Raw genomic sequence first — 18,439 nt, 5'->3', positions numbered from 1 at the left:
ATTATATAAAATCGTTTTGCTTATCTTTATCCTTTGGAAAACTTATATATATATATGAACAAATGATTAATAAAATATGTTAAAAGACATCTTGAAAAAGAGTTAAAAACATATTTAATTTTAAAAAAGGAAGCACAAAATAAGTGGATAGTCCTTAATCCGCGGAGTTTCAAAGAAATACTCTCCTTCTCATCAGAAGGCAGGAATTAGCAAAATGCAGGATCGGATTTGGCATATAAAAGTATTTAATGAAACTACAAGTAAGTCAAAGATCTTACTTGGTTAAAAAAAAGGTTGCGGTAAGGGGAACAGGAGGCAAAAGAAAAATAATAAAAAGATTTCACATGAATGGATAGTCCGGTGAAGGGTAAAAATCCAAAAATGGTAAAATCCAAAATGGTCGAATTTAAAATTTCAATCCACTGGGTAAATTCCAAATGGTAAATTTTTATATATATATATATATATATATATATATATTAGCGTATAAGCGACGCTCTTTGTGTGAACAAATCGAGCGGCGGTATTTCGGACGATGTCAAAACATCGTTAAATTCACTACTCGTTCAGCGGCCGCCAATAGCGTAATGGTTAGGAGCCTTGACTGCCATACAGACAGTCGGGTTTCAATCCTGGCTTGAGGTGGTTGCCTGTCTAGCCGCACTGATGAGCTGTGAAACAGCGAAACAGTACTGTATGTGGATGACTATATATATATATTTATATAAAGTTGAGTTTTTTGTCACACTGACATTGATATTAAAAGCCTACCTTTTCTACTTAAAAATTATTAAAATGAACTTCTTAAATGGCTATGTGAAAAACTTCAAGAATGTTAACTAATTTGCATATTTCTTTGAAAAACGAACAGCCATTAATTAATTATTAATTTTTTATGGTTTATCATTGGATTGGTTTCTTTTAACTATCATGCTCAGTTCTATTTATGCCTATTCCCTAAATTCTGGGCCCTGTCGGTGGGGCATTAGAATACACCGACTGCTCCCCTGCAGAGGGTAAAAGTCCCTCAATGGGGGTCCTGGATATGACCATAAACTATATCCAGTGGTGAGGCCCCAGCTTGCAGGCTTTGGGGAGTGTGGAGCCACCCTTTAATTACCATTGCTCCCAGGTCCACTCTGACCCGGAGTGGTAGTACCTGTTAGGATTCTAACTATGGGTTAAATAGAAACCGACTTGAAAACAACAAATATATTCTATTAAAAAATTTTTCTTCAAAATCTTTGGATTCGGCATTAAATAACCCGAAAAGGGTTGATATGCCGCAAAACAAAAACAACCAACCAACCTAAATTCTGCATAATACACACACACACACACACATTCAAGCACATCTGATTGAACATGACTGAGTTCTTCTTTCCGATTTTGTTGGATATCTTTTCAATTCGCCGAGCGATCTTTTTTATTTCGACTGACATGTTATATATTATGGTGCCCAGTAGTTGCTGTTTGGCCATATCCTTCTCAAGTGCTTTTAATCGGTGCATCCAATCGTTGTTGAGAGCGATTGTTGCTGTTTTCATTTTTTTTTTATTGAGGCTTGGTGTATCAATAAAGAAAATGACAGTAACAACAATCGTTCCTGACAACGATCGGATGCACCAATTAAAAGCACTTGAGAAGAATATGGCCGAACAACAATTACTGGGCGCCATAATATACAACATGCCAGCCGAAACAAAAAATACTGCTCGGCGAATTGAAAAGTTATCCAACAAAATCGGAAAAAAGAACTCAGTCGTGTTTAATCAGACATGCTTGAATAATGACTTGCTGCCAAAATATACAAATCATATATATATATATATATATATATGATCTTGTTTGTGTGTGTACAGAACACTCTCTACCAAACTCCTCTCTGAATTTTTTGTCTACAAACTTGAAACTTGATATATAGGAAATTCAGACCTGTGACACAATTTCGATTTGGTTTTTAGCTGGTAAAAATAGCTGCTAATGGGTCAAAATTGAAGAAAAAATCATTCGACCTTGGCAGGAGTAAGTCAACTAAACCTGTTGCTTCTGCACCTGCACACATATACATTCATACCTTTCTTATCTGTAGATAGCTCAAACGGTAGCGACCAAGACTGGAACACTAAATATTTTGATTTCGATTCTAGCTGATGGTACCAAAGTTATATTTTTAAAAATCTTTTGAAATCATTACTATCTGTTGGGTACAATATAATAATCAAAAGAGAATTGACTCTAAAATAATAAGTATAAAATATGCATAAATTAAAATATCATATTTTACGCCTCAAATTTTACGTTATCACCTGTCACTGGTCGAGCTGACTTATTCGCCTTACGTATGGTTGGTTTCTTAAACCTTTTCCATTTCTATAGGTTGATAAGTCCTGGGTATGACGTAAAAATACATCCAGCAACGAGGCCCTGATGCGGGAGTTCCAGGGTTTTGGGGAGAATGTCACTACCCCTTAGTCGTTGCAGTGCTGGGTCACCCTTGGGCAAGGTGTAGTACCCACTAGCCCCCCCCCCCATTTAGGGTCACAAAAATCCAAGCCTGGTCAACGATGCTCTTGGTGGATGAGGAAGGAATCACAACGGCTTGCGCAGCGGATGAACAAGCACCGCAGTGTTGACACGGTCAATAAGGGTGATGTACAACTCGACTTGGGTCTGCCTCACCCATCGGATGCGGCTGATTGCCTGTCCTATCTTCTGTACTTTTGCTTTCAGCAGAGAGGGTGCTAGCAGTACTGGGCAAGCTGCTTATTCCTATTTTGCCTAGGCTGGGGGGGGGGGGGTGAAAGTCCTGTGGCGATGGAGTGAGGACGTACCAGCAGGTGATCTCTGCACTCAGGCGATTGGAGTATGATGGTCGTGCTCTTGCTGAAACCGTCATCGTCGAAATCGACGGACTGCCCGAGAGAGGAAGTAAAAAGAGCACGACGGAAGTGACGCCATGGACGGACGTAATGATATCTACTTAAATATTAGTTTTTGATCTTCGTCATAAAAAACCGTGGCTATCGTAACATATGTCATATATTACGAAGGCCACGAAAGACCCCTCACCATATTTCTTACAGAACACGTGACATAATAACAACAGAAGTAACTCAATTCTCTTAAAAGCAAAGCAAGTAATTCATATTTATGATTCTTAACGCACAATTTATTAAAACCTTCGCAATAGTTATACACTATTTACCTCCCCTTGGGACTCTCCGGTGTTGTTTTTTTAGACAAACATTTTATTTTCACTAATTTTTGTCCAAAAAGTTTTCTTCAATAATTTTCTTCTACCTTATCGTTTTTCGTAATTTTTGGATATATTCATTATTGCAACATGACAATTAAGGAGAAACTATTAGTTTGCGTGGAAATTCAATATCAGAAATATCAAATTTCGCTATTATAGTGTAGCTTCACCTGTTTTTTCTTTTTTTACATATGAGTTACCATTTATCAAGGCCTGAAGGCCACTCGAGGATAAGGGTTAATGAGTGTACGGTAGACACTGAGACAACAGCATATTAATAGTTAGCGATGGAAATGGCGTAGAAGGGGATTATTTAATGGGCGGCTCAATAAGAACTTGTTTACATTGGACTTGAAGAGGACCATACTGTAGACAGAGTTCTACAGGTGGACAGTTCTCGGAAAGGTGCTTTGTTCATGGAATCTGTGTTTAGATTTCGGCACAGATAGAGAGTGGGAGGAAATTGTTGATAGAAGTGATTGTAGCTAGACGAGTGTTTTTTTTGTGAAAGTTTGGCAAAGAGTGGCTATAGATTGAAGCTCAAGACGAACACTTGTCATGAAAATAACGAAGGTGTTTATGCAGATAAGCACTTATGGCGATAAACACAAATGAAGAAAAACTTTTATCGTGTACTTGTCGCGGAATAAAGATGGTATATTCCAAAAATCACAAAAATTGATTAAGAAATTTTTTTTTTTAATTTATTTCCGAAAAAACAAATTTCCTGCTTTTTTTCACCGATGGATGAAGGTCGAAGCCATTTTGATATTCTTAAAATTTTGTAAATTTAATGACCTTTCTAAATAAAAATGTTTGGCGCTTGTACAGAATTGGGACGAAATTTTGTAGTCAATAAATGGATTTTTCAGATAAAAAACAATGGTTTTAACTGATTTTTTCTTCAATACTAATAAGTTACAATGGTAGCTTCCAACTTATGCAGTAAAAATTACCTGAATATTATTGAATTATTAAAAATAACAACTTTAATTGTGTTAGCAGATGAAAAATTGCCACCATCTTTTTTAAATTGAAACGGAAAATTACCTCCCTTTTGAACTCTCCTGTGTACTACTACGCTCGTTTTCATCAAATTCTATTTTTTATTTTCTTTAATAAATAATTTTCTACGTTATCGATTTTCATAATTTTTGGATATAATCATCTTAAAAATACGAGCAATACGTAAATACCATTGTTTTCATGAAATTCAGTTTTACGACTTTCGAAATTTCGCCCAGTGTAAAAGCGCCCGATGTTTTCTATTTTCTATATATATATATATATATATATATATATATATATATATATATATATATATATGTGTGTGTGTGTGTGTGTGTGTATGTGTGTGTTATATTAATAAATTAATAAATTATTGGTTTTAAATCTTACCTTTCGGTTGTCTTTCCGATATTATAATAAAAAAAAAAATGAAAACCGGTTGTCTGCCCTTGATTTTACTATCACCCTCCTACTTTTTTCCCTTTATCAACACGAAGAAAAAATTGATTTTCTGGTACTTGTACAGTTTAATCAAGACATTAAAAAAATGAAAATATCGAAAAAAGGTTAGGCACTTTTACACTTTATCGCCGAAACTGGAGACGCCATTTTATTTCGTGCACCTGCCGTTGAAATCCAAGGGAGAAATCAGTATTTTTCAACTATGGCCGAAAGCAATAAGCATGCAATAAATAACAAAAAAATGAAACTGAAAAGAATAAATGAACCGAAAATTAAATGAAAAACTATTATGTATCTATGTTGTCTTTCACTTTCTTTATTTACTTTTTTTTCATAATTCTTTCCGGAAATAATTAATATCTAGTTTAATTTTTTTGTTATTTATTTGTAACGTCCCCCATAGTTTAAAATACTGATGTCCTTTTTTTCTTCTTTTTTACACGGTGGTCACCACTTATCAAGGCCCGGAAGCCACTCAGGGATAAGGGTTATTGCAAGTACAGTACGTTAGTGTGGAGATTTGATGAAGTGTTTACTTAAGGGGGCAGTTCATTAGGAATTTGTTAACGTTGGACTTGAAGACATCCAAGTTGTAGTCAGGTGGGAAGCAGTTAGTGTGGAGATTTGATGAAGTGTTTACTTAAGGGGGCGGTTCATTAGGAATTTGTTAACGTTGGACTTGAAGACATCCAAGTTGTAGTCAGGTGGGAAGCAGGCAGACGGAACAGAGTTCCACAGACGTGCAGTTCTAAGAAAGAAGCTTTGTTCATGGAATCCACGTTTTGATTTAGGCACAGATATAGAGTGGGGGAAATTTTTTACAGTGGATTCAGCTAGACGGGTGTTTTTCGTGAAAGATTAGCGAGGGGGGACCAGAGATTGGAGTTCAGACGAGCACCTGCCATGGAAATAACGATAAAACAAGGATAGAGAGGTTGCAGGGAAGAGAAAAGGGCATCCCCCATCCCCCACTAAGCCACGAAGTCTGTTTTGTACTCTGTCAAGGCAGGATAGGCTGTTTTTAGCAGCTCCTGCCTCTGATTCTAATCGACAGGTGCTCGAAATAAAATGGCGTCTCAAGTTTCGGCGATAAAGTGTAGAAGCACCATCCGTTATGGAATGAAGTTCTCCGAAAAAAAAATTTCACCTGATTTGATAGAGTATTTTTTTTATTTATTTATTTATTTTTTTTTTTTTTACACCGGAAAAACACGTTATTATGACAGAGCGTTGAAGGTAACCATCTCTGAATTTTTTGAACACGCCACGGGGGGGATAACTCAGTTTAAAGCGCCGACACTCCCTCCCCATCTTTAATACTAGCTCTCTTCCTAAAAATTGAAACTTTTGCTCGGTATCATAACAAATTGTTTTTCGCTGTAAAAAAAAACTACTTGAAATTAAATGAAAATTTTTTTTTCGGGAACTTCATTCCATAACGGATACGTAAAATATAACCTTTTTTTTCGATATTTTCATTTATTTATGTCTTGATTAAACTGTACAAGTACTGATTTTCTTGAATATAAAAAAACAAAAAAACTTCTTGATCAAATTACGTGATTTTTGGAATATTTCATTTTCGTAACGTGACTTGTACGTACATCACTACATCACATGGACTTTTCTGAATCTTCGTTGATTTTAATTGCCGCCATCCAGTATCAATCTGAATAAGCACCCCCAAAATTTCAAATAGCACATAGCAAATAAAAATTTCAAGAAAATATATTTATGAAACGTATTACTTACTCAAAGTTGCATCTTTATCTCAAAATGACAAAAATATGAAAATTGAAATTTAGTCATAAGAAAATTGTTTCCAACAGGGTTAGCCCTTTTTTTTTTTTTTTTTTTTTCCAAATAAACGATTAAAAAATACTGTTCTGAATTTAATTTTCACGTTAGCTTTTTTTTTGTGTGTGTGTGTTTTTTTCTCGTTTGAGGAAGGATTTCTTTTAACAAAGAATGACCCCCGCCCCTCGGAGGGGGGGGGGATTCTCCCTCGAAGCGAGAAAATGAATTATAAATCTTTCAGATAAATGAAGATAAGCCTAGCATGATCGTAAATGTCTGATTTGTCTTTGTGATTGCCGATTGCATTTCTAGCCATCTCAAATCTCAAATGCATGGTTTTAAAAAAAGAATAGAACCCCCACCCGTTAAACTACCCTATCCCCCTTCTCTGTCTCTTTCTAATTCCACTCAATAGTCTGTGTGTGGGTCTATCCCCCTTCTTCTTCTTCTCTCTCTCTCTCTCTAACACACATACTCTAGGTGTGGATGTTCCCCTCCCCTTTCTCTATCTTTCCCATTTATACATATAGTCTCCTCTCTTTCTTTCACTCACACACACACACACACACACACACACACACACACACACACACACACACACACACACTCTCTCTGTCTGTATCTATCTCTACTACACACACTCTTTCTCTCTTACGCAAAGTCTTCCCCTCTCTTAAACACACGATGTCTGTCCGTATTCTCTTTCTCCGTCTTTTTCCTGTAAACTTTCTGCCTGTCTTTCTCTCTCTCTCTTACATATACATACTCTGTCTGTCTGTCTCTCTCTCTCTCCTAAATACGCATACTATGTCTCTCTCTTCGTCTCTCACTTTCATACACACACTGCCTTCTTTTTACTCTCTTACATGCAGTCTCTCTCTCTCTCTCTCTCTCTCTCTCTCTCTCTCCTAAATGCACATACTCTATATAAAGGTTTCTCTCCCTACTCTCTCTACACATACTACTCCCTCACATTTTTATCTCTCTCTTTCTCTTCATCTCTATACTGTAGTATGTATGTCTCTCTCTCTCTCTCTCTCTCTCTCTCTCTTTTCTACATATACATGCTCTCTCTCTTTCTTTCTCACCTAAATACACATACTCTATATGTAGGTACGTAGGTCTCTCTTCTCCTCTCTCTCATCTATAAACTTTCTCTCTCTCTCTCTCCTGTAATATGTCTGTGTCTGTCTCTCTCTCTTTCCTGTAATATGTCTGTCTGTCTGTCTCTCTCTGTGTCGTAACCCTTCTATAATATAAAAAAAAAATAAAAAAATGTCATAACATTAGCCTCAACAAGTTCCGGCCTGACTAACATGGTAAATTAAGATCATCGATATTTTTCCACAAACACAATCAAACCTGACAAGTTGACACACGAAGAAACCGGGTGGGATTCGGGTGGGGGCAGAGGTCGCCATTGTTAACTTAACCTGCCTCATCGCCGTTCTATCTTGCAAGTAACAATACTTTGAAACCTTTAACAACACAATGGAATTGGTACGCAGGTATTTTCACGCGATAAATTCATCACGCGAGTTTGTTCTTTCCTTACGGGATCGCTTGCAAAACATTCGGGATTGTTTAACAGTGAATAGTTTTCACAAACGAAAAATACTGCACAAAAAAAAAAAAAAGAAAGAAAAAAAATGAAAAACGAATTCGAAATATTGAGTTTCAAGTTAAACCAATGGTATCTAGTTGATTGTCATGTCGCAGCAATGAACATATCCAAAAATTACTAAAAACGATAAGGTAGAAAAATTAATTATTATTGAAAAAACTTTTCAAAGACAATTAGCGAAAATTGAGTTTTGCTAAATTGTCCTAAGATTTTCAGTTTTCAGAAAATAATTACCTTCCTTTCTTATGATTTGAATTTGCCTGTTATTTTTTATTCATTTATTTATTTATGAAAAGTAATCGACATTCTGATCAAAGTGTTGGGGGTCATGGAAAATGACCTAAAAACAAAACAATGCAACGACATACATTTTAACCTAGGGTGAAACGTCGACCAAACACAGAAGCATTCCGATTCAAGGAATGTTGATTTGATGTCAATGTAAGAAATGAAAAAAAAAAATACACGAGTCAGAGAGAGAGAGAGAGAGAGAGAGAGAGAGAGAAAGAGAGAGTCAGAGAGAGAGAGGGTCAGAGAGAGAAAGAGTGACAGTCAGAGAGAAAGACAGAAAGAGAAAGAAAGAAAGAAAGAGAGAGGAAATCAGAGAGAGAGAGAAAGTCAGAGTCAAAGTGAGAAAGAGAGAGTCAGAGAGAAAGAGAGAGTCAGAGAGAAAGAGAGAGAGAAATAGAGAGAGAGAGAGAGAGAGAGAGAGAGTTAGAGAGAAAGACAGAAAGAGAGAGAGAGAGAGAGTCAGAGAGAGAACGATAGAGAGAGAGCAGTTAGGTGAGTGAGACTTCTACCGTCGCCCCGTTCGACACCACACCACCAAACCCACACACTGACCGATCTTTCGTGATATCCTATCAACTGAATTGTAAATAAAACTTGTGTTCATGATTTAAAACGTTCGTCTGCTTGATTACAAAAACCACTGCAAAAGAAGAACAGCATATAATTTAACACACATTTAATAAAAATGCAACCAATAAATTATATAGACCGACTATATAACAAATGTATGTATGAAATCGCTCTTTGTTGTCATGGATATATGTAACGTTTATGTAACATGCTCTATATAAATGTATCAATGCATGGTGTGTGTGTGGGGGAGGGGGTAGAGAGAGAAAGTTCGTGTATGGGTGTTAACGTATACAATACACAGGTTCAACAAACAAGACGATTAAACATTACCGGAACAGTTCCTTAACGGCTAATCTTCCTCGGTTTGCCGTTGGTTGGCACTTGACCTGAAGACGCTGAAATAAAGATCCTTTCAACTTGGTTGCCTGCGAAACAACATCAAGACAAGTTATTTTTACAAGTTTTAATGCAATTTTATTTTCGTTTTCAACAGATGCATGTTGGATCGAATTAAAACACATTGGTAAGTTGCCTCCCCGAAGAACACAAGCTACACACTGTTGTCCGCATCTCTGTTTCCCGACTTTCTCTGATCCTAACCCTCCGGTTTTCGTTACTATATCTAAAATCTCTTTCCTCTGTTTTGCAACTCTGACGTCCACCGATCATTTTGTTAACCTATATTGCTGCTGCAAAACTCTAATTTAGTAATCTTTGATGTTTGCAAATGAAACCAATGTTATTGTTTATTGTTTTAAATTCCTTTTGTCAAATATTTATCCTTTTGTTTCCGAAAAAAATACTATCATTCTTTTTATTTAGCAATAAAAACTGTATATTTGATCTAACATACTCGATTCTTCGTCACTGCAGGGCCCCAATATTTCTCAAAAGTCTATCACAAACATGAATGCATTTTGAAAATTAAACTTTGATTACTCAGCAGTTACTTCATTGTCGTTTTTATTAATTACTGCGCATTGGCTAATATAATAACTAGGTATCTCGCATACTTGAATATCTACAACAAAGACGAATACATTTTATAAACTTTAACTTTTTTTTAATAAATTACTATTAATTGTTTTTACTCTCCACCCCAAACAAGTGTCTAATATTTGGGACGATATCTATAAAGATACAATGTAGGGAGTTGGGCAACGAGATGTCTGTTTATATTACATTTAAACTTCTGCATGTCAGGGAAGCAGGAAACTGGGAGGAAATTCCAAAGTCTAGAAGATCGAAGGAAGAAACTATTAGAGTAACAAAAATAATGAAACTAGTTAACTTACCCACTCGAATATTTAAGACAAACACGAATACATTTTGAAAAATAAACTTTTTATTTTTATTAATTATTGTTAATTAGCTAATATATAAACTAGTTAACTTACCCACGCGATAATCTAAAATAATGATAAATACATTTTTGAAATGAAACTTTACTTTATTAATCGGGTCATTATTAATTTTTTTTTTTTTTTTTACACAGTGATCACCACTTATCAAGGCCCGGAAGCCACTCAGGGATAAGGGTTATTGTAAGTACATCACGTTAGTGAGGAGATTTTATGAAGTGTTTAATTAGGGGGGGGCGGTTCATTAGGAATTTGTTAACATTAGACTTGAAGACATCCAAGTTGTAGTCCGGAGGGAAGTAGGCAGACGGAACAGAGTTCCACAGGCGTGCAGTTCTAAGAAAGAAGCTTTGCTCATGAAATCCGCGTTTTGATTTAGGCACAGATATAGAGTGGGGGAAATTTTGGAAATAAGGCATTGTTTACACACCTGTTATTTTATAAATTACTGTGAATTAGTTAATATTTTAACTAGTTATCTCGTCCACTCGAATGTCTAATACAAAGATAAATACATTTTTGAAATGAAACTTTACTTTATTAATCGGGTCATTATTAATTACTGGCCACTTGCGTTTTTTTTATTATTGTGTATTAGCTAACATATTAACTAATTAACTCGCCCACTCGAATATCTACAAAAATGAATAAATTTTCTAAATTAAATAAATAAATAAATATGTATATATATATTTATTTATTCAAGCAGATATTAGTTCAACACCTGAAGATGATTCATCGACGAATCGAAAGCGCTCGTGACCGCAACAACTATGGAACTTTTATTAATATTTTTGATTTTGATACAAGAAAGATTATACGGAAAATCGAAAAATTAAAAAAAAAATAATCATAAAGCAAAATGTCTCCGTTGCATTTAATGTTATTTGCTTGAATGAAAAAATGCTGCCTAAATATACCAATATATATATATATATATATATATATATATGTATATAAGAGTTAATAAGATATGTTAAAAAACATTTTAGCCATAGTTAAAAACATATTTGATTTTCAAAAATGAACCACAAATAATATAGATTGTCTTCAAGTTTCGAAAGAAATACTTTCCTTCTCATCAGAGGAATTAGCAAAATGCGGAATCAGATTTTGCTGATAAAGTATTTATTGAAACAGCAAGTGAGCCATAGAGCGTACTTGCTAAAAGTAAAAAAAAAAAAAAACAGTAAAGCAGAGGGTATGGGAAAAAATGAAAAACGATTTCACGTGAATAGATGTTCGACTGAAGAGTTAAGATCCAAGGACGGTAAAATCCAGAAGTGTTGGTAAAAAGTGTTGGTAAAAGGTGTTGGTAAAAAGTGTTGGTAAAAAGTGTTGGTAAAAAGTGTTGGTAAAAGGTGTTGGTAAAAAGTGTTGGTAAAAAGTGGAATACAGAAGGCTAAGGCATCTCGTTGCTGGAAAATATTTCAAGGTCATCCAAAAGACAGAATTCCGTAAAATAATTCATAAATGGGTGTAAGAAAAAAAAAATTGAATTCAATATATTATTATAAAAAGATATTTTTTTTTTTTTTTTTTTTTTACACAGTGATCACCACTTATCAAGGCCCGGAAGCCACTCAGGGATAAGGGTTATTGCAAGTACATTACGTTAGTGAGGAGATTTGATGAAGTGTTTAATTAGGGGGGCGGTTCATTAGGAATTTGTTAACATTAGACTTGAAGACATCCAAGTTGTAGTCCGGAGGGAAGCAGGCAGACGGAACAGAGTTCCACAGGCGTGCAGTTCTAAGAAAGAAGCTTTGTTCATGAAATCCGCGTTTTGATTTAGGCACAGATATAGAGTGGGGGAAATTTTTCACAGTGGATTCAGCTAGACGGGTGTTTTTCGTGAAAGATTGGCGAGGGGGGACCAGGGATTGGAGTTCAGACGAGCACCTGCCATGAAAATAACGATAAAACAAGGATAGGCTCGCAACGTCTCTTCTGTGGGAGAGGGGTTGCAGGGTAGAGAAAAGGGCATCCCCCACTAAACCATATATAAAATTAAAAAATATATCCATTTTAAATGTGGAAACTGATGAATCACACAGGTAAGAAATTCATTTTTTTTAGTATGAAAAGGTTAGTAACTGCAATTAAGAATAGGAAATTGGATCAAATGTTTGTAACATGTCTTCTAAGATTAAGGGTGGTGGTGTTTGATCAACACTGCTGGGGAGCCATGATGTAATATACTGTTTTGTTTTTAAATCCCCGAAACAGTGTTTCATGGTAAACAACTGATGGTCCCTTGAAAAATGAATTATTGGTACTATAGTAAATTCGAGAGCGAGTTGATGTAGTGATTGCAGGTGATTAAATAACTTACTGACTGGATGGTTTTCTAACGAATGATAAAAAATATTTTTTTGTATAGTTTTAAAGGTTGAAAACTTCAAAGACTATATATATATATATATATATATATATATACCCGTTGACTGGGTTCAAAAACAGCCTACAGAAAATGGACTCTGATTTATGAAAGTATGATAGGTTATGAAAAGGAAGGGTTGTAAAGAGATAGCTTCGAATTTGGGGGTATCAAAACCAAAGCAAAATATGATGAAAGTAAAAATAAAATAGATAAACCCCATAATCTATTATACCATACCTGTTCACACTGAAAGACTTATGACAATATTCTGTGGATCTATATTAAAAAAACCTTGTTAAACTTTGTGACATATTTCCATTCTATGGAGGTCAGGCGCGAACGAACACCCCATAATTTTATTATACCATATTTCTTCAAACTGAAACATAATTATCAAAGTATACTTACGCAGATAGATATGAAAAGTCTTTATTAAAGTTTGTGCCTATTTCCATTCTATGGAGGCCAGGCGCGAACGCAGACCCCACAATTTTATTATACCATCCCTATTTAAGTTAAAACATACTTATCAAAGTATTATTATGTACATCCATATCAAAAACACTTGTGAACGTTTGTTTTAATTTTTAAATTTTTTATTTCCATACTTTGTGGACCAGGCGCGTACGCAGACCCCACAATTTTAATGAATCACCGTTCTGCCAGATCAAACATACCCATTCCTGTGTCTCGATACATCTTCTATCATTATATGTAATGAGTTTTTTTTAAATAGTCAACCATATAGGAGCCTATTCGTGACCACACACACACACAGCTGAATATTATAGACATATAAAATTTGGATGACATCGAAACATCTTCAAGTAACGCGATTCCTTTGGATTTTTACTTGTGGATATGGAACTTGAATCAACTTTTTTTGGATTTTATCGTTATTGGATTTTCTACTCTTCACCAGACCATCCATTCACGTGAAACCAGTTTCTTTTTTTCCTCATTCCCTCTGCTTCACTATTTTTTACTAAGTAAAATCTTTGGCTTACTTGTAGTTTCACTAAATACTTTGCAAGCAAAATGCGATTCTGCTTTTTGCTAATTCCTATCCTCTGGAGAGAAGGAAAGTATTTCTTTCAAAAGTCTGTGGATTAAGGACAATCCACTTAATTTGTGTTTCCTTTTTGAAAATGAAATGTTTTTAACTCTTCTTTAAGTGTTTTTAATATGTTTTATTAATTGTTTATATATATATATATATATATATATATATATATACCATAAGCATAAATAAAAACTGTAAACCGGAGATTTACATGTAAACATTTATTTTTTGATATATGTGTGTGTGTGTGGGGGGGGGGTGTTTGAATCCCATGATTGGTAGGAATTGTTACCCTAGGACAATCCACTTAATTTGTGTTTCCTTTTGGAAAATGAAATATTTTTAACTCTTCTTTAAGTGTTTTTAATATGTTTTATTAATTTTGTTATATATATATATATATATATATATATATATATATATACATACATACATACATACCATAAGCATAAATAAAAACTGTAAACCGGAGATTTACATGTAAACATTTATTTTTTGATATATATGTGTGTGTGTGTGTGGGGGGGGGTGTTTGAATCCCATGATTGGTAGGAATTGTTACCCTACACTGATGATTGCGTAAGCATGAAACACTAGTCCCTGTAGGTAAAATGAATAATTATCATTTAATATATATATATATATATATATATATATATATATATATATATATAAATTCCTGTTTGTAATTCATTTTTATTTTGTTATTAATTGCTGTGTATTAGCTAAAATAGTGACCAGTTAACTCACCCACTTGAATATTTAATACAAAGACGAATACATTTTAGAACTGGATTTTTAATTATCTGTTAGTAAACTGTTGTGTTTATTGATTTCGTTATATTAGTTAATAAAATCAATAATTAACTATTCTGATCAAATATCTAATAAATTTCAGAAATCAAACTTATCTCACTCAACTGTTATTTCATTTTATTTCTGTGCATTCGTGTAGACATTTACTTGTTAACTATTCGATTCAACTATCAAACAAAATGAATTTTGCAAATTTAAAGTTTTGGTTAATCACGTGTTATTACTGTTTTGCATTCATTACTGTCTATTAGCCAACATATAACTAATTAACTCGCCCACTCGAATATCTACAAAGACATTTTGGATAATCACCTGTGACTTCATTATAGTTTTAATAAAATTGGTATCGTTGTAAAGCTTGGTCTCTCAGACGACAAATATCGAAAAATTGGCCCAAAACATTAATTCCTTCACCTAGGCCATTTTCCACAGGGAGGGGGTCGGTTTTTGTGTCGAAATTTTCACAAAGTCATCATCTCCGTTGGATTGACTACCCTTAGTTTGAACGCTCTCAACTTCTGGTTTCGTAATGGATGCAACAGCTAAGGCGTTAGGTTTTTTTCACCTTTTTTTTCTTCATGTAACAGGTTTGAGCCTGCCTGCCTCCTACCACTTTTTTAACACCTTTCCCCCACCCCACCTGGACCATCTTGCTACTACCAGGTTTTTTTTTTTTTTTTTTTTTTTTTTTTTAACATCGCTCTCCACCGGAACTGCCTACTGTTGTTTTGATTTACGCCATCCCTCCACACCCAGGCAATGCCGGGTACCCCTGCTAGTGTATTATATAAAAGCAAAAAATGTGTTAGTGTGTGCACTTTTTTTGTAAGTCCGGCAAATTGATATTTTTTATTGGAAAGTTATTTTCATATTTTGTTGGAAATTTATTACTTCGATATTTGTTAGGAATTTATCTATATATCTATATATATAAAAGGCAACATGTGTGTGACCATTTCGTGTATGTCTTCAAAAGGCTTTTCAAGCACACGCTCCCGGGTTCGTTACTATCGCTTAAAACTGTGTATATAGGTCCTATATAATAATATCTAGGAATTAGGAAACCGCGTAGCGTATAGATTTATTTACGTCGATTTTTACAAAATTATTGCTATTTTGGCTTCTCGCGTGTTGATCGGGCTTTTTAGTAATAAATAAAGTGAAACTAAACTCAAACAGACGTGTTCGCGGCATTGCGCCGGGAAAAACGTCCAGAAGCAATCAGCTTTGATCAATCTTGTATATCAGATTCTTGTATATCAGACAGTCAAATTTCGATAAACAAACTCAGACGCTTACGCTGCGTGACTTCTATTTGACCTTCTTAATTAGGTCAAATGGAAGCAGCAAAGTTAACTTTTATTACGCACGCCTGTTTTTATAGTTATAGTTAGATAAATAAATTCAAACACGTCTAGGCTGTATGTCACGGTGGCCCAATGGTAACATCGCACGTTTTTTTTTTCACACATTAATTTCCAACTCAAAAGGTACGGGTTCGATTCTCATACCTACCAAAACATTTTTTTATGATTATTTACCCCCCCCCCCCCCGGAGTTTTGAATTACCTCAAGACACCTGGGCATCGCCGGGTACCCCCCGCTAGTATATATATATAAAAGTGAAAATGTGTGTATGTATGTATGTTCGCTTTTTGTGTATGTCCAAGAAAGGCTTTTTTAAGAGAAGCGGTCGGTCGGTTCGCAACTTCTTAAAACTTTTTATATCACATAGAAATCATAATATCTCCGAGTTAACAATGGAGCTCGCCTGTCTATTTAATTTGCTCGATTTCGGGAAGATAAATATTCAACATTTGTCGCTCGCCGCATGTGGATTAGGCTTTTTCCTATAATAAAAGCGACACTAATTCTGGCGGTATTTTTTGGGTGGCGATCGCTGGAAATGTCCGAAAGCAATCAGCCTTGATCAATGTGGATATATTTTCCATATATCAAACAATTGCTATTCAATTTGGACAAGGGGAGCTGCCCCCCCCCAACATCTTGGGAAAATAAAAATAATAAAAAGCGTTCCCGCAGTAAATGAAATACTATCCCGCAGTCAAACTTGACCTCATTAACATGAACCTGCCAAATCTAAGTAATTAAATAAATTGAAATGTGTTTCTGTTAGTATCTCACGGTGCGCCAATGGTTAACGTGGCACTATTTTTTTCACACTTTAATTTCCAACTTTGCCTCAAGAGTTCGGGTTCGATCCTCATACTCACCTACCAAAACTTTTTTTATTTTTTATTTTACCCCTCCCTACCAAAACTTTAAAAAAATTTTTACCCCTCCCCCGAGTTTTGATTTACCTCCAAACACCCGGGCAACAGCTTTCATCAATCTTGTATATCAGACAATTGCTATTCAATCTGGACAATTGGGAGCTGCTTTCCCCCTCCCCAACATCTTCTGGGGGAAAAAACAGTCAAATTTGGGTAAACAAACCCAAACACTGCCTCGCAGCAAAAGTTAGCTGCGTGACTTCTATTTGACCTTCTTAATTAGGTCAAATCGAAGCAGCAGAGTTAACGTTTATTACGGACACCTGTTTTTAATAATTAAATAAATAAATTCAAACGTGTCTACATTGTATATCGTGGTGGCCCAATGGTTAACGTCGCACGTTTTTTTTTTTTTTCACACTTTAATTTCCAACTTTGCCTCAAGGGTTCGGGTTCGATCCTCATACTCACCTACCAAAACTTTTTTTTGGGGATTTACCCCAAACCACACACACCTCAAAACACCCGAGCATCGCCGGATACCACTGCTAGTCTTTAATATAAATATCACCTTTCTGTTTAAATGTATGTATGTCTGCCTAAAACTTTCAACAGAGGCGATGGATTTTCACGAGATCGATATCATTTTGAAGATTGACCCTTCAGACGATAAATAGCAAAAAATTAGCCAAAAACATTAATTCCTTCACCCTCAACTGGGTACTTTTCTACAAGGATGAGTCGCTTTTTTCGCCGATATTTTCAAAAGTCATTGCCTCTTTTTGATTATCTAACCTTAATTTAAACCTATGTCACTTCCGGTTTGGCGATGGTGCAACAGCAAACACATCACTTTTTTTTCATGTTCTTTTTCTCCTTCGTGGGACGGGTTCGAGGTTGCCGGCCTATTATCAATTTTTTTCACATTCTTTTTCTTCTTCGTGGGACGGGTTCGAGGTTGCCGGCCTATTATCAATTTTTTTCACATTCTTTTTCTTCTTCGTGGGACGGGTTCGAGGTTGCCGGCCTATTATCAATTTTTTTCACATTCTTTTTCTTCTTCGTGGGACGGGTTCGAGGTTGCCGGCCTATTATCAATTTTTTTCACATTCTTTTTCTTCTTCGTGGGACGGGTTCGAGGTTGCCGGCCTATTATCAATTTTTTTCACATTCTTTTTCTTCTTCGTGGGACGGGTTCGAGGTTGCCGGCCTATTATCAATTTTTTTCACATTCTTTTTCTTCTTCGTGGGACGGGTTCGAGGTTGCCGGCCTATTATCAATTTTTTTTCACATTCTTTTTCTCCTTCGTGTGACGGGTTCGAGGTTGCCGGCCTATTATCAATTTTTTTTCACATTCTTTTTCTCCTTCGTGTGACGGGTTCGAGGTTGCCGGCCTATTATCAATTTTTTTTCACATTCTTTTTCTCCTTCGTGTGACGGGTTCGAGGTTGCCGGCCTATTATCAATTTTTTTTCACATTCTTTTTCTCCTTCGTGTGACGGGTTCGAGGTTGCCGGCCTAGTATCAATATTTTTGCTTTTGCTTAGCTCACCTCCAAAAACCCGAG

The 18,439-nt window shown here is 35.3% G+C and overlaps 1 protein-coding gene across 2 annotated transcripts in view; it reads right to left on the bottom strand.

Annotated features, from left to right (window-relative positions):
• The window catches only part of LOC145243619 (coiled-coil domain-containing protein 60-like), a 99,444-nt gene extending 92,566 nt beyond the window's left edge, over window positions 1–6,878 (bottom strand). The window contains exon 1 of one of the 2 annotated variants that reach the window (XM_080106639.1): window positions 6,482–6,878. The gene's annotated coding sequence lies outside the window, so the exon portion shown is untranslated. The remainder of the gene's footprint in view (window positions 1–6,481) is intronic. The other variant, XM_080106638.1, reaches the window with a different exon arrangement.
• Between the last annotated feature and the right edge of the window lie 11,561 nt (window positions 6,879–18,439).

The sequence above is a fragment of the Euprymna scolopes genome, chromosome 22, assembly GCF_053919585.1.
Source record: "Euprymna scolopes isolate OS-2025 chromosome 22, ASM5391958v1, whole genome shotgun sequence".
NCBI classification, from domain to species: domain Eukaryota; kingdom Metazoa; phylum Mollusca; class Cephalopoda; order Sepiida; family Sepiolidae; genus Euprymna; species Euprymna scolopes.
This window is presented reverse-complemented; position numbering and strand designations above follow the sequence as displayed.